Below are 16,718 nucleotides of genomic sequence, written 5' to 3' on the forward strand. Positions count from 1 at the left end.
AGCTGGGTCTGTTTTGCCTCTGACAGTAATTGGTGAGTGATCTCTCTGTCCTTATCCCAATCCATTAGTCTTTCATTATATGTTCTTTCCCTTGCCCAGTTGAGGAAGGGAGTGACAGAGCAGCCTTGGTGGGCACCTGGCATCTGGCCAAGGTCAAACCACCATACTGGGATTAGTGCTAGATCTGACCTGCCTGTGCTCACCAGTAGAGCACTGATGAGCTGATGCACGAAGAAGATGTGGGGAACTGGGTAGGACAGCTTGTGCTACATCTACTTACGCCACAGATAATAAGGTATCGGTGCCAAGGGTCTCCATCCACATCCAAATAGATCTCAAGACGAGCATCAGAAGGTAACTGCTAGATGCTTAACTTCAGGGCTGTGATGGTTTAAAACCCAGCTGGAAAAACTAAACTCACTCAAATTGCTCTCTTTTCCTCACCCCTTCCGATAATGGAGGAACACTAGGACAAATTATCAGTTGGAATAAAAATTTACTGAAAATTGCGATAAGCATAATAATATTAAAAACAAAGAGTGTACAAAACAGAGAAATTTGTACCTCCAAAAGGGTATTCACCACCAAACAAACAGAAACACTTCCAAAAGACAGCGCCTGTCATAGTTTTGATTTGTGGAAACAAACTCCACAACTTTGCAAAAGTTGTAAAGCCGGTATGTTTATTACAGCGCTGGATGCATGTGGGAATTGTTCCCCCAAAATGACATGCATACCTCTGGGAACTCCAGATCTTTTTTTATCTCCCTCTCAAATACATATGCATGCAATTTCACAATAGGGTCATACATATTCATTTTACCGATTTTGCGTGACATTTGCCGCTAATTCTTCTTTATCAGAAAGAACTCCTGGGTCATGTTGCCCTGCTCCCTCTCTGTCTGCGCCCGCCCCCCCCCCCCGCCCCCCGTCTGCCCCCCTTATCTCTTGTCCTTTGGCTGCAATTTCTCCGAGCATAGGTTTCTGCAAGAACAGGCAGTCAGACTAAACAGCTATGTTTTGCAAGCTACTCAAAGCTTAACTCAAAGATGTACATTTCACCTAAATCAAAATGGATTTCTACTGTCTCATTTCCCCCCCTTTCCTAGAAAACAAGTAAATTATTTTACTTAATGTAAATCCCTACGACAATAAGTGTCTCTTTATGCTTTACCATGTACATTTGATAAGGAAGTTAACACAGATACTCACTCTAGTATTCTCCAATTCCAAATTAGCAATATAAAGGATAACCCTAAACTTACTCCAACTAATATGAACAAAACATATGGGATGACACAACTACAGTGGGATGACACAACTTATTAAAGATCCCATTTGAAGTTGGTGACCACCCAAAGATTACATCCCACCAGTGATGATCTGCATTTTGTTTTATTCTTTGTAGAATTCTGGTTATTTCTTTTGCATCATGTTGGACAGTAATCAGGGTTTTCTCTCCGCTTTCTTGGATTTTCTTCAAGATCTCCAGTAGGTCTTGGTGTTTAATTAATTGTTTTACCAATGTGAGGTTGTCGTAGGTTCAGAAGGAAGTGAGTTTTTTGGGAGGTTGTGGTCAAACCAATCAGTGCTTGGATTTGAATATTGGCACCTGGTTTGGCCACTGGAGGTATGGACCGCCTCTGAGAACACAGGAGGTTAAAAGCAAGAACTCCCAGGAGAGCTCTCTCTTCGTTCCGGTCCAGTCTGTGAAGGAGGTCAGACCTCCCTTGCCCAGCCAGGGTTGGCTGGGGGAGGGGACGCCATGCAGCCAGGTGAGGTAGGCCAGAGCCTCGGGCAGAGGACAGGGGTGAAGGCCTTGCAAGATGGAAGGGTGGAGGAGCCCTGAGAAGCATTGCCCCCCCCCCCCCCCCCCCCCCCCCCCCCCCCGGAGAGAGACAGTGCCTGTGCTGCCTTGAAATTCGATATCATGGACTAGCAGCATGGCCAGCCAGAAGTGGGGGATGCAGCGAGAGAAGGTGCCCGGCAGCTGTGGGAGTTCTAGGCAGTCAGAGGCGAAGATTTTAACCCCTTTGTAGAATAATGGAAACCTTACAAATACTGATCCTCCTGAATCAGAATGAGGAGAGAGAGATAAAGCATGATGAAGAGAGATAAAGCATGATGAAATAGGCAAGTGTGAGGAAAGTTGGTGCATGTGAGAGATGTCAGAAGCGGTGAGAAGAATCCTAGGTGGGAAGAGATGATGGAGTGGCCTTGAGTTGGACTCTTTCTTGTATGGCCATGGACAGACCCATGTTTTTCCTGTGACCTGGAGACTGTATTTAGGGGGAGGCAATGCCTTGGAGTCAAGAGTGAAGCAGTGGCGTGAACAGAGACGGCTGAGGAGGATGTGGGATGCCCTCTGTCTCTGTGGAGAGGAAGATCTCTGTTCACGAGGCCACGAGGCCCCAGGGGGTAAATTTGGAGGGGACTGGTGTCCCGAAGTTGAGAGACTGCTGCTTTTGGAACTGGGTGGAGCATCCTTAAACAAGGAACCCTAAAAGCAGTCCTGGCCCATGTGCAGTGGTGAGAGCACTGGACATGGAGAGAAGAAGTCACAAGGGCAGATGTTCTCTGGGCAGTGCCACGAGTGACACGGAAACACAAGAGGTTTCAATTGTGTTTCTGGGGGAAGCCTATGGTGCAAGGGGGGACTCCTCTCTCCCTGATGGATTTGAGGGTTGATTATTTGAGGGTTGATGATGGACTGAAAGTTGATTATCTGAGAGATGGTGACGGGGTGAAAATCTATGGTGTTATTTCATTCTGTGGAGAAAATGGAGAGGAGGAGGAGGAATGTATTTGGAGGGTTTTCATTCTTAATTCTGTGTCCCTTTTTTAGAGGTTGTAGTTAATAAAGTTTGTTTCCTTTATTCCTAAGTTGGAGCCTGCTTTGCTCTGTTCCTGATCACATCTCACAGCAGCCACTAGAAAAAGTGTATTTTCATGGAGGCACTGGCACTGTGCCAGAGTCTAACCATGACAGAGGTCCATTCCAATAGGAGTAGGTGATAGTCTGTGATACATTGTGTAATTGGTCTTAATCAACTGGTGGGATGTCACTGGGGCCAAGTACAAAAAATCACACTCGATAATCTTAACAAAATTGCAAATACAAAAGTTAGAATGATTTCTACTACACAAAATAACATCGTTGTTATCGATTTTTATAATAGTACAAGCAGTTCTCAAGCATACAAAACCTTTACCAGTATATACGAGCACAGTTTTTTGATCAGTGACTGGACGAATCTCGAAGTGGCAAATACTTTGTTCAGTGTCTAGACACACATCTCAAGCATTAATAGTACTGCTTTCACAAATGAATCCTAGTTGTTCCCTAGTAACACAAGATTCTAAGTTTACTGTTTGCCACTTTTCATTCACCTTTTGTACCCACACCCTATGGTCTGAAGGGTAGAGCACCATTTTTTCATGATTTAATCCTAGTGCAATAATGGGGTGGATAACGTAAACAGTGGCATTACGTATGGTAAGCACAAAGGCAGTGGACACATTAGAAGCAGGATCAGAGGTGAAATTTACCATAGTTCACCAGGATTGAAACTTCCTTTCAAAATCAATCACATTATCCCAGACAACCTTCCAAATTTCACCTGGAAAATCACCTTCACCCCCTTCCTGTATGATCAAAGCTGCTGTTGCCTGCATCCATAACTGTGCTTGTATACAACTGAAAGCTAAAGACACATTCTCTTGAACCATACTAAGCGCTTCTACTATTAGCTTGTGGTCCTGGTCCCCGGCCTTTTCCCACTTTGGCAGTACTTTTGAAATTTGCCACTGGCTAGTTCCTAATGCCGATAGAGATGACTGTAAAGGCTGCTTCAATTTTGCTAGGCCACATGCTGTAGTGGCCAGCTTATTCATCAGTATTTCTGAATCAATTCCATTTAAAACTCCCAATCCCGTCCCTAATATCCCAGTTAGATCCCTTCTTATTCTGCTCCTGAGGTGTATTTGTCTTTGTAACTACGTTGTCCAGCCCTTAAAGGATGTCCTTAGGAAAGAGGGGCAGGCTGGTTGTATTTTTGAGATGTTAATTTGCATTAGGAATTCAACATGTTTGTGAGACCATTCTGGATTGAACAACAGTTGTTCACCCACATTCCTCACTACGTATGGGCCTATTTCATACACTTCAGGTTCAAGTTTGGGTTGGGTCTAAACTGCTTGAGTACTGGTGTGAGTTATATAAGGTCCTGCCCTTGTAAAAAGTGTAGTATCTATTTTAAATTTAAATGAGAGCCCAATAGCATCACGAGCCCAAAGGCAAGTCACTTCTACAGGCTTTATTAATGGGAAATCACACTAACAGTCTCATTCACTTGGGTTATCACAAACATCCTGGTGTTTGTATACAGGAGAGGTTGAGACACTAATTGCATCTGGTCTCTCATGAGCTGTCCCATTGACCATCCGGCACCCTACCTTGCTTTCTTCTCCTCTCATCCCTTGAAGTGTCCACAGTTCCCATTCCTGCCACTCCTGCTTCTCATATACCTGATCCCCGTGGATTACCACAGCAGATAGGTTTAAATCTTTTATCTCAGAAGGTTCTCCTATAGGATCCAGTATACTGATTAAAAGCCTGGGACCAAGGCCATTCAACATTGCTTTGGATAGAGGTACTCTCTAATTTTAAGACTCAAATTATAATTATATACAAAACAATTCTCTAAATGAAATTACAAACTACCCCCGGCCGCAATATACTCATTTTGCCCGACTAAGTTTTAGTCTCAGTTCATTGTGTCCTGGTGTCACTCTCCAAGGGGCTTCTGGGGCCTTCTTCACTTGGGAGTAGTGGATGCAGGCATTCTGCTCCTTGATCTTGATTGCAGTAAAGGTGGTGAGAAGCACCTGGAATGGTCCCTCCCACTGTGGTTCCAAAGTCTTTTCTGTAAGAGACTTAACATATACATAATCCCCAGGCTGTATGTTATGTACTGGCCCATCTAGCTCCCTGCTCCGAGTTCCAGCCACATGTTTCTCAGTTTCTCTGAGCTCTTTGCTTAAAGCCACCATGTAGGTGGCCAGTGTTACCTCCCCAATGTGGGTAGATGTTCCCTTTTGTATTCCATATGGTTTTCCATAAAGAATTTCAAAGGGACTCAGCTTTTCTTTAGCCCGAGGTTAAGTTTGAATTCGCAATAGTGCCAGTGAAAGAGCTTGGGGCCAGAGCAGATTAACTTCCTGCCCCAGTCTTACAATCTGCTGCTTAATCAAATTATTCATTTTCTCCACCTGGCCACTCATCTGGGGGCAGTATGGAGTGTGAAGTTCCCAATCTATGCCCAGGTGGCTACTAATCTGTTGCACTATTTTGGAAATGAAATGTGATCCTCTATCCGAGGATATTGGGGCTGGAACTCCAAAGCGTGGAATTATTTCTTGTAATAATGCTCTGGTCACCTCTCAAGCTTTGACAGTTCTGGTGGGGAATGCTTATGGCCAGCCTGAAAATGTATCTGTCAATACTAATAAATACAGATACTCCTCTTTCCTTGGGGGTTTTGAAAAGTCAATTTGCCACTGCTGTCCAGACCCATGGCCCCTCCCAGTCTCACTAAGTTTTTGGCCTGGGGGTATTTTTGGGGTTAGTCTGGAGGCAACGATAACACTGTTGGGTCACTTGAGTAATAGTGGCATATAAATTCCTGGCAATGATTCTTTCAATCAAATAGGTGTTTAGGGCATCTATTCCCCAGTGTGCTTTCTGGTGCTCCTCCCTTACTAGTGACCACAACAAATGGGAAGGGATTACCAGCTCCCCTTCAATGGTAGCCCACCCTTCTTGGTTATATGTCCCTTTTTGATCTTCAATTAGTTTTCTATCTTTCTTATTATGTTATGGCTTACCTTCAAGGGAAATTTGTCCATCTGGAATTAGGGCTCCTTCAATAGTTACCTCACCTTTCGCTGCTTCCTTTGTCTCTCTATCCGCCAGCTCATTTCCTTCTTCCAATTCTGAGCTCACTCTCTGGTGTGCCTTAATATGCATAATTGCTACCTTTTCAGGCAGCTGAACTCCTTCCAGCAGCCGGATTATTTCTTGTGCATGTTTGATGTTCTTTCCTTGTGAGCTCAGCAGTCCCCTCTCTCTCCAGATGGCTCCATGTGCATGCACGACTCTGAATGAATACCTCAAGTCTGTATAGATGTTTATTCTCTTTCCTTTTGCCATTTCTAAGGCACAGGTCAGTGTAATTATCTTGACCTTCTGCGCAGAGGTGCCTGTTGGTAAGGGTCCAGATTCTATTACCTCTCTGCGTGTAGTCACTGCGTACCCAGCATGTCACTTTCCACTGGCAACATAGCTACTCCTGTCAGTGAACCAGGTCTCTGCATCGTCCAAAGGAGTGTCCTTTAGGTCTGGGCAGCTGGAGTAAGTAGCTTCAATGGTCTCCAGGCAATCGTGGTGGACTGCTTCTCCTTGATTTCCACTGAGAAAACAAGCTGGCTTGACAATATTAGTTACCACTATCTCTACATCATCTTGTTCTACCATGATGGCCTGGTATTTCAGGAACCTCTGTGGTGAAAGCCAGTGGCCACCCTTTACTTCCAGTACTGCGGACACTGTGTGGGACACTAGCACAGTCATTTTCTGTCCCACAGTAAACTTGCATGCCTCTTAAATATTCAGCATGACTGCTGCTACAGCTCTGAGGCAATCTGGCCATCCTTTGGTTGTTGCATCTAGTTGCTTGGAGAAGTAAGCAACTGCTCTCCAATATGGACCCAAGTCCTGAGCTAATATTCTCAGGGCAAGTCTCTGTATTTCATGGGAAAATAGAAATAATGGTTTACTTACATCTGGAAGTCTTAAAGCTGGAGCCAACATGAGCGCACTCTTTAGCTGGTGAAAGGCCTGTGTGGCTTCCTTCGTCCACTGGAGATCTCTGTTTCCATTGGCAATAAGAGCATAGCGGGGTCTGACGAGAAGTCCATAATTATAAACCGACAGCCAGCACCACCCTGCCATGCCTAAGAAGGTTCGGAGTTCCTTTATTGTCTGGAGTTTCAAGGTTTGACATATGGCTTCCTTGCGAGCCTGCCCTAAAGTCCGTTGCCCAGCACTGACCTCGTACCCCAGGTAGATTACTTTCTGTTTCACTACCTGTGCCTTTTTCTTTGATACCCTGTATCCTTGGAGTGCTAGGAAATTCAAAAGGCTTACCGTCCAGGCCACACATGCTTCTCTCCTCTGAGTGGCTACTAGAACATCATCCACGTAGCCTTCCTTCTTCCTGTGGAGCTTCCCAGGATTCCAGATCTTTCACAAGTTGCTCCCCAAACAGAGTGGGGGAATTTTTGAATCCTTAAGGAAGCACGGACCACATGAGCTGGGTTTTGTGCCCGCTTTTAGGGCTTTCCCATTCAAATGCAAAACATTTTCTGGCTGGCTTTGTGAATACGGAGGTGAAAGAAGGCATCTTTCAGGTCTAAAATGGTAAACTAGGTTAACTCAGGTGTTAGACAAGTTAGTAAAGCATATGGATTTGCTACCACAGGATATAAATTGTCTGCTACTTTATTGATTGTAGCTATGATATTTTATGAAAAATCCTTTGCTAGGATTTTTCCTTTCTGGGAAGCTGAGGAGCCTCAGGAGAGAAATGTAAACAATAACTCTCTGCTGCTGTGGAATGCAACAGGTACATCTGTGGTTGGTCCATGTGGATTGTTTTCACTTGATGACCAATCACAGCCACCTGTGTCGAGGCTGTGAGCAGTCACAAGATTTTGTTATGCATTCTATTATTGTTCTTTCTAGCCTTCTGATGATCCTTTTATCTCTATTCTTTTAGTATAGTTTTAATGTAGTATTTTAATATAATATATATCATAGTATAATAAATGAGCCTTCTGAAACATGGAGTCGGAGCTTGCATCGCCACACATGGGGCACCAGACACAACTATTGACAGCCCTCAAATCCTGTACTATCCAATATGACCCATCAGATTTACGAACGGGTAAAATGGGAGTATTGAAATCACATTGGCATTCTTTCAATAACCCTAACCACAGAAAATTTTCAATTATTGGGCTGATTCCTTCCCTGTCTTCTTTTATTAGGGGGTACTGCTTAATTCTTACTGGTTGTGTCCCTTCCTTAATCTTAATTACTGTGGGGGAGGGGCATTTTTCACCCTCCCTGGTATATCAGAGGCCCATACCCTGGGAAATACTTGACTTAACATCTCTTCATCAATTTCCTCCTTAATTTCAATAGCTGTTAAGGTTAAACTTAATACCTCTATGTACTTTTGATCATTCACCTCCAGAATAACCTCTCCATTTTTGAATGTGATGGTTGCTTGTAACTGCTCCAATAAATCTCTCCTTAAATGTGCCTTTGGTGAATTGGGCATATACAAGAACTTATGAATACCCCATTGTTTTCCCAAGTTATACCTTAAAGGTTTGCAAAACTATGCCTTTTCAGACTGGCCAGTTGCTCCCCGCACTACAACATAATCATTCTCCACAGGTACTAAAGCTTTATTTAAAACTGAATATGTGGCCCCTGTATCAACCAAAAATTCCACCCTTTTCCCTTCTTCCCCCAGGCTCGTTGTTATAACTGGTGGATCCACTGGGGTAGAATCCCCCAGTCCTCCTCAGTTGTTTTGTACGTGTGCAGCCACTTGTCAGTCACCTCGTCTCCGTTCTGGGCATTGATTTTTCCAGTGACCAGTTCTTTTACAGATCGCACACTGGTTTCTGCCCAGCCGAGGTGGTTCTTGTCTGAGTGGTCCCTGATTGGATTTTCCTTGCCTTTCCTCCTGTACCACTGCTACCAACTTTTTCATTCCTTGTTTATATCCTTCTTCCCAGTTACTAAATACCCTCCATGCCTCTTCTAGTAAGACTTTGAGGTTTCTCCATTCCGGCCCCCAGATTTTCTGAAGTTTACATCTAATATTTCCAGCAGACTGTCCCAAAAATGAATTAACTAGCTGATTCATCCCTATCTCAGACCCCAGATCCAATGATGTATGACAACGCATAGCATCCCTTAAACGCTCTAGAAACTCCGACGGAGTCTCAGAAGGCCCCTGCCTTAGGGAATATAAGGCAGACCAATTTATGGTTTTTGGAATAGCTCTTTCTACTCCTTTTGCTATCCACTCTTGATAATCTGCTAATCTCTTTACTTCTGCTGATACACTGGGATCCCATTCTGGGTCTTGGAGGGGGAAATATTCTTTTACATCTAGCTGCTTGCTCTTGCAGTGATCGTCTGCCAAAGTTCCTGCTGTCTTTAAGATCAGCTGTTTTTCTGTTTCACTGAAAGCATCTAGTAGTAACTGGATATCAACCCAATCTGGATTGTGTTGCTTGATAACATATCGTGAACATTTGGCAGTAAGTATTGGATCAATGTGATAATTCCTAGTAATCCTTTCCCATGCATCTAAATCAAGAGTGGTAAATGGCATTTTAATCGTTAATATCCCTCCTTCTGGTCCCACTGCCTCTCGCAGAGGGGCCTGTAACACTGCTTGCCTCCTAGTTCTAGATGCAACTGCTCAGGAGGGGGATGAGTTCTAGTGGATGTGCCTTCCGAGTCTGAGTCCTCCTTTTTGGGGAAGTCCTCTTCCTCTTCATCCTCATCCTCAACCTCCCTTCTCCTAGGAAGAGCTTTTATCAAATCAAATGTATCTCATTCTTGCCCCTCAGAATGATAAACTTTGATCTCATACACCGTTGTCCTATACTGCATGCTGAACAACATTTGATTTGCTCCCTCTTTGCTTTGTTTTTCTTTTCAAGAGCAAACACCAGTGGGTCAGAGGGAGCTCTGAGCTCACAGTCGCTTTGCCATTCCAGGTGATTTCTTAAAACAAAAAACATATCAGCATACAAAACCTCATCCCATTTACCTTACTGTCTGAAAAACAACATTAACCGCAATAAGGTATTATAATCTAAAATTCCAGCAGGTGGCCACTTTGCTCCATCCTCTAACCTGTATAAAGGCCATCAGCACGTGCAATATTGAATTAGATCTTTTTTATTCTCAGAGCCCCCCCTCCTGGTGACTTCCTTCCATTGGGCCAAGATACGCCCCAAGGGGCTAGCCCGAGGAACTTATTTTCTCTGGTTAGTTTCCATTATCTCCTTCACCTTGCCCTATCTCGTTTCTACCCAAACCTCTCTTCACAGAGCTTCACAGTCATTTCCCAGTTTTCCTCCCACACACACCCCCAGGTGGCAGGTATCAGATGTGGTCTTCCACACACAAGCTTTAAGATCTCAGGTTATGAATCGGCTTGATCAGGAAACTTCAATTTACACTTGGGGCATAGGCCCTGACGTCTACTAGAACAACAATACCAGCGTCTCTCACAAACTCTGCACTGCAATAGTACCCATGCAGGGTTCCAGCTTCTCGATGCACCAAAGGCTCCCAGGAATTGCCTGCAGAGGCAGGCTATTACTTTTATCACTCCAGGGAATTCTAAATACTCTACAGCAGGTTGTTCCCAATCCAGACTTACTATAGTACCAGCTGAAGTGCGATAAAGACCCTCTAAATGAACTCGATAAAGACCCTCTAAATGAACTCGTCCGTCTCCTCTATCTATCCAGTAATTCACAGGATTCACAAACTCCCAGGGATCAAGTCCAAATCACTGGGGCAGAGGAACCCCTTGAGTTCATCTAGCCACGGTTGAAGTATGCACAATCTACACAAATCACCACCTTTAAACACAATAAATGTCCTCACCCACGCTTCTCCACTTGCTCTACTTCTCTGCCAGGCACTTCCTGCCCCCACAGCCTGCCCCCACCGGTGCCTCAGGCCTCACTCGGCCGCTTCAGTCGCGGGTAGAACCCCCCCCCCCCCCCCCCGCACTGTAGGTATATTCACTCGCTCGCTCTCTTTTGTACACCACGCACTCGCACGATTACAAATACACTAACATTAACCACACAATGCATTAACCATACAATGTCCAGACACCACAAACATGTACAGGTTCACTCGACCCACCCCCAGAGTTGCTAGCGGTCTGTCTCCGCAGGAGGCAAGCCGAGACAAGCAGAGCTCCTCTGGGAAAATCCTGGGGCGCACCTCAGGAGGTCTGTCTTCCCCTCCTCCCCTGCGAGGACAGAGACGGTCTCCTGCCTGGCTTTGCCAGAATGATTTGTGGAAACAAACAAACTCCACAACTTCGAGAAAGTTGTAAAGCTGGTATGTTTATTACAGCGCTGGACGCATGTGGGAATTGTTCCCCCAAAATGACATGCATACCTCTGGGAACTCCAGATCCTTTTTTATCTCCCTCTCAAATACATATGCATGCAATTATTACGATAGGTTCATATATATTCATTCTACCAATTTTGCGTGACATTTGCCGCTAATTCTTCTTTATCAGAAAGAATTCCTGCGTCATGTTGCCCTGCTCTCTCTCTGTCTGCCCCCCCCTCTGTCTGCCCCCCTTATCTCTTGTCCTTTGGCTGCAATTTCTCCGAGCATAGGTTTCTGCAAGAACAGGCAGTCAGACTAAACAGCTATGTTTTGCAAGCTACTCAAAGCTTAACTCAAAGATGTACATTTCACCTAAATCAAAATGGATTTCTACTCTGTCTCAGTTTCCAGACAAATGCCCTGCACTCAGGCCACATGGTATTCAGGAAAACAAAAGCAATATGGCCATGAGAACTTCATTGGTTTAACATTCCCCTCCCCCTCTCCCCCATCCAAAAAAACAATGAAGAACTAGAGCAAAGAAGCCCTTTTGGAAGCTGGATCATCCTTGTTGTGCCACACCTCAACCTTGGGCCTCTCTGCTTTTCTGGTTTGATTCCATGCAGTTGCCTCCAGCACCAGTACTGCTCTGCTAGTCTCTGCTGGGGCTTGGGCTCCACATGGCATGGCTGGGCTCTGACCTGCACCATCGCCTCTCTCTCCCTTTTCTTTTTCTCAGAGCAGCATCTCAGGCTCACAGTCCTTCAGCACCAAGCCACAAAAGCCACAGCACAGAGGAATGGGAAAGGGACCACCAGTGATGGAGTGGGACTATATCTGCCAGGCTGACCCTGATACCTTCTCCCCACAGAGAGTCATGCAAAAAATGGCACAATTTCCATTTCTGGCCCCAGCTTCTTCCAGCCGAAAACCACACCCTCAGCCATGATGTGGATGGTATTGAATAGACAGCACTAAAAACTCCACTCCCTTTTCTCTATAACCATGACAAGGGCTTTAGAAGAGGCTTTTCAGAAATTCTGTACTGAGCTAAATTTGGGCAATAATTTTAGGATGATACCTGTTGTATCAGGAACTCACTTGAATGTTTGCTCTTTAAGATCTTTGTTGCTCTTTTTGTCTCAGAGTCATAGAATGATTAGTGTTGCAAGGGACCTTAAAGATCATCTCATTCCAAATGCCCTGCCATGGGCAGGGACACCTCATACCAGACCAGGTTGCTCAAAGCCCCATCCAACATGGCTTTGAACACTTCCAGGGATGGGGCATACTACACATCTTCTCTGAGGCATCTGTGTCAGTGCCTCACCACCCTCACAATGAAGAATTTCTTCCTAATATCTAATCTAAACCTGCCCTCTGTCAGTTTGAAGCCATTTTCCCTCTTCCTGTCGCTACACGCCCTTGTCTAAAGTCCCTCTCCATCTCTCTTTTAGGTTCCCTTCAGGTACTAAAAGGCTGCAATAAGGTCACACCAGAGCCTTCTCTTTTCCGGATTGTGAAAAATGCCATTCACTTGTGTTAAAATTTTAGAAGTTTAATAGTAATGAAAATAGTAATAAAATAGTAATAAAAATTAGGACAATAAGAATTTGGACAATCAAAGTTAGGACAAGAAAAGACAATAAAAAGCAAAGAATTACAGATGTCCAGGTGCTTTGCTCTCTGCCACAAAGCACACTTTGCTAACAAAGGATTAACCCTTAAAAGCAATAGCCTATTGCATATTCATATATCTCATACAGGATTCAAACATTCCTTTCAAACTAGGGTGCTTCTGCTTAATTTCAGCTTTCCCCCCCCCCCTCTGGTAAATCAATCTTCTTAGTCCCTCGAAGTCTGGGCCTTCCCAATAAGGAGGTAATAATTCTTCTCTTGGGATTTTGGTGTTGTGCTGCTCTTATTTCTAAGTGAAGAATTTCTTTATTATCTTATCCAGTCCTTGAGATAGTTACAAAAAGTATCCTACATCACATAGTCTCTATTTCAATATTATGCCATAGCCCGAAAACTATATTTACCACACTACTTAAAAGAGATTAATACAGCATAACTTTCCAACATAACACATATAGTATTTAATTTAATATTTGTGAAGAGCCAATCATATAATATGCATTTTTCACAAGACTGAATAACCCGAACTCTTTCATCCTTTCCTCATAGGAGAGGTGTTCCATCTCTCTAATAATTTTGGTGGCCTCCTGTGTTGGTTTGTGATGGCCTGGTTTTTGGTAGTGGGGGGAGACACGATCCGTCCCAAGGACTTGATTCGTGAAGGTTCTTTTCACTGATCTCAGGGTGCAAAAACTGACACGACAAGGGGGTTTTGCAGTAAAATCAAAACAAATGAACTTTTATTGGATAGCCACAGCAAAAATGCGTTAGGGAGAAGAGGAATGAAGAGAAGGGAAAGAATAAGGAAAAGAAAAGGAGAGAGGAAAAGAAAGGAGGTGTATAGCTACCAGACATGTGGATGACAAAGTCCCTCAAAGTCCAGTCAATGAAGAGCCTGTCGTCTTCACGTCAGGGGAGATCTCAAGGGTACCAGTTAGCTCTAACCTCTTTTATAGTCCTTTTTGATTGGGGGAAGGGGACATATTTCAAAATAGTCTATTGAGAAAGGGTACAAAAAGTCCATCAGTAGTCCATCAGCAGCAGGCGTCATCAGCAGTAGGCGTCGTACAAAAAGTCCATCAGCAGTAGGCAAGAACCATTGTCTTCTCGGTCCAGTGGTCACTTGCAAAACTTGCTTTGGTTACCTGGCCTTCCCCACACACGCCTTCCCCCACTCTACATTAGGGATTTCAGTCTCAGTCTTTAAGGGAAGAAGAGGGGGCTTTTCCATGTGGGGATCGTATGTCTCAGTCCTTGAGAGAGAACCTTCTCCCATCTCAGTCCATCTGTCACGGTGGTTGATGTACGGTGAATGAAGGGTCTTTTAGTGGTGACCACCGAGAAGGTCCTTCCAGAGACAAAGTCCAGCCAAGTCAGAAGGGTGGAGAAATTCCAGCACTAGCGTTGCTAGGTGATGCAGGCGAAGGAGAGCACACTGCCCCTTCTCGGGTGCAGTGTTCCATGAGTTGAGCAAACACACCCGTAGACAATAATTTGGCTTGGTGGACCGGTCAGACCTGGATTTTCAGAACAGAATCTTTTCCTTTCCCCCATGGTCTTGGCTTTCATGATGATCGAGAGGCAAAAAATGAGGGAAATTTCAGACAGACACTCACAGGGGGGCCACAAAGATGGCTCCTGTGAGAAGCTGGTGGGAGCTTCCTACCATGTCTGGCAGAGCCAATGGCTCATGGCTCTGAAGATGGACACGCTGCTAGCCAATGCTGGGCCAATGAGAGAGGTTGGTAATGCCTCTGTGATAACATATTTAAAAAGAAAATCAAAAGAAAGTGTGGCACACAGGTTTTTTTCTAGCCAGAGAAGAGCAGAAGGTGAGAACATGTGAGGGAAATAACATGGAGACACCGAGGTCAGTGAAGAAGGAGGGGGAGGAGGTGCTCCAGGCACCAGAGTTGAGATTCCTCTGCAGGCCATGATGAAGACCATGGTGAAGCAGGTTGTCCCCTTGCAGCCCATGGGGATCCACAGGGGATGCAGAGATCCACCTGCAGCCCATGGGGGGATGCTCATGCCAGAGTGGGTGGATACCTGGAGGAGGCTGCAATTCAGTGGGAGACCTGGTGGAGAGAGGGCCCTTATTTCCAGGCTGGAGCAGCCTGTCCTTGGAGGACTGCACCCTGTGGAGAAGTGACCCATGTCACAGCAGTTTTGGGGGGGTCTGTGTGCCTGTGGGATGGACTCACATTGCAGCAGTTTTGGCAGGACTGCTGCTCATGAGATTTAGAGCCACATTGGAGAAGTTCATGGAGAACTGTCTCCTGCTGGAAGGGACCCATGGTGCAGCAGGGGAAGGACTTTTCTCCCTGAGCAGTGGAAGAAAACCTTGGGTGATGAACTGACCAAACCCCCACACCCTGTCTCCCTGCACAGTCGGTGGGAAGGAGGGAGGGGTTGGGGGGAGAAAAGGTGTGAAAAGGTGTTTATAAGGGCTTATTTTACGTCTCATTATCCTCCTCTGACTCTGTTAGTAATAAATTCATTTTGTACCTTTAAACTGAGCCTGTTTTGCCCTTGGAGTGTTTTCTCCCAGTCCTTATCTCAACTCATGAACCCTTCATTTAAATTTTTTTCTCCTCTGCCCAGCTGTGGCAGGGGAGAGCGAGTGAGTGGGTGTCATGGGTTTCGTGGGTGTCTGGTGTTTGGCCAGTGTCAAACCATGACAAGAGGCTATTCTAAGGGCTTTAGATTAATGGCCCATAAAGAAAGGAGAAGTGGAATTGAATGTATACGTAAATGGGTCACATGCCAATTGGAGCTTGTGGCAAAAACAAGGAAAGAAAAAGCTTCTCTTGGGCTTTTGAGCAATAAAGCTGCCAGAGGCAGGAAACAATTATGCCCCTTTTGAGAAACAATTGTTAGCATGTTATTGGGCATTTGTGGAGACAGAACAACTTATAATTTGATGTGAAGTGGCACTTCACCCTGAAATTCCCCTCATGCAATGGGTCAAAATTCTCTTAAAATCCATCAAATTGTGCATGCTCAGGAATCAAGCATCATAAAGTGGAAATAGTATATTAAGGATAGAGCCAAGGTGGGCGTGATGCAGAGGTTGGTTGGCAGATTAGCTGCTCTTCAACGACTAAGTGGCTACTGCCTCCATGTGGGATCAGGAAATAATTCCCAATTGTACAGTTGAACAGAACTCCCCAGTATGATGGGGAAAACCTTTAGATCAACTAATGCCCTTTGAAATGGGACACACTTGGTTTATTGATGGATCAGCTAAATATGGAGGAGGAAAGAGGTTTTGGAAAGCAGTAACTTACCATTCCCATTCAGAGAAATTTCTGGAAACAACGGGAGAAGGGAAAAGCAGCCAATATGCTGAACTATATGCTGCATATATGGCTCTAAAACAGGAAGATCTAGGAGAATGTCATTTGTATACAGATTCTTGGTCAGTAGCTAATGGGTTAGCTACTTGGCTACCAACTTAGGCAGCCAAAGATTGCAAAATACATTATAAGGAAATCTGGGGAAAGATATTTGGGAAATAGTACAAAGGACCAAGTTGACTGTGTTTCATGTTGATGTTCATAGTAAAGTGGACACTTTGACTTTATAACTCTGTCGCAGACAATCGGGCAAAGATTTCTCAAGCTGGATTGGAATTCCCTCAGAAGGAAAATCATGAAGACTTGGCAAAATGGGCACACCAAAAGTGTGGACATATTGGAGAAAAAGCCACTTACAGGGGGGCTCAAGAACATGGCATAACAATGCCACTTGATATGATCAAAACCATAATTGCCCAGTATCCCACGTGCCAACATGTCGGCGATGGAGAGAGACGGGGACATGGATTCGGTGATCAGAATCC

This window comes from Passer domesticus, chromosome W, assembly GCF_036417665.1.
Source record: "Passer domesticus isolate bPasDom1 chromosome W, bPasDom1.hap1, whole genome shotgun sequence".
NCBI classification, from domain to species: Eukaryota; Metazoa; Chordata; class Aves; order Passeriformes; family Passeridae; genus Passer; species Passer domesticus.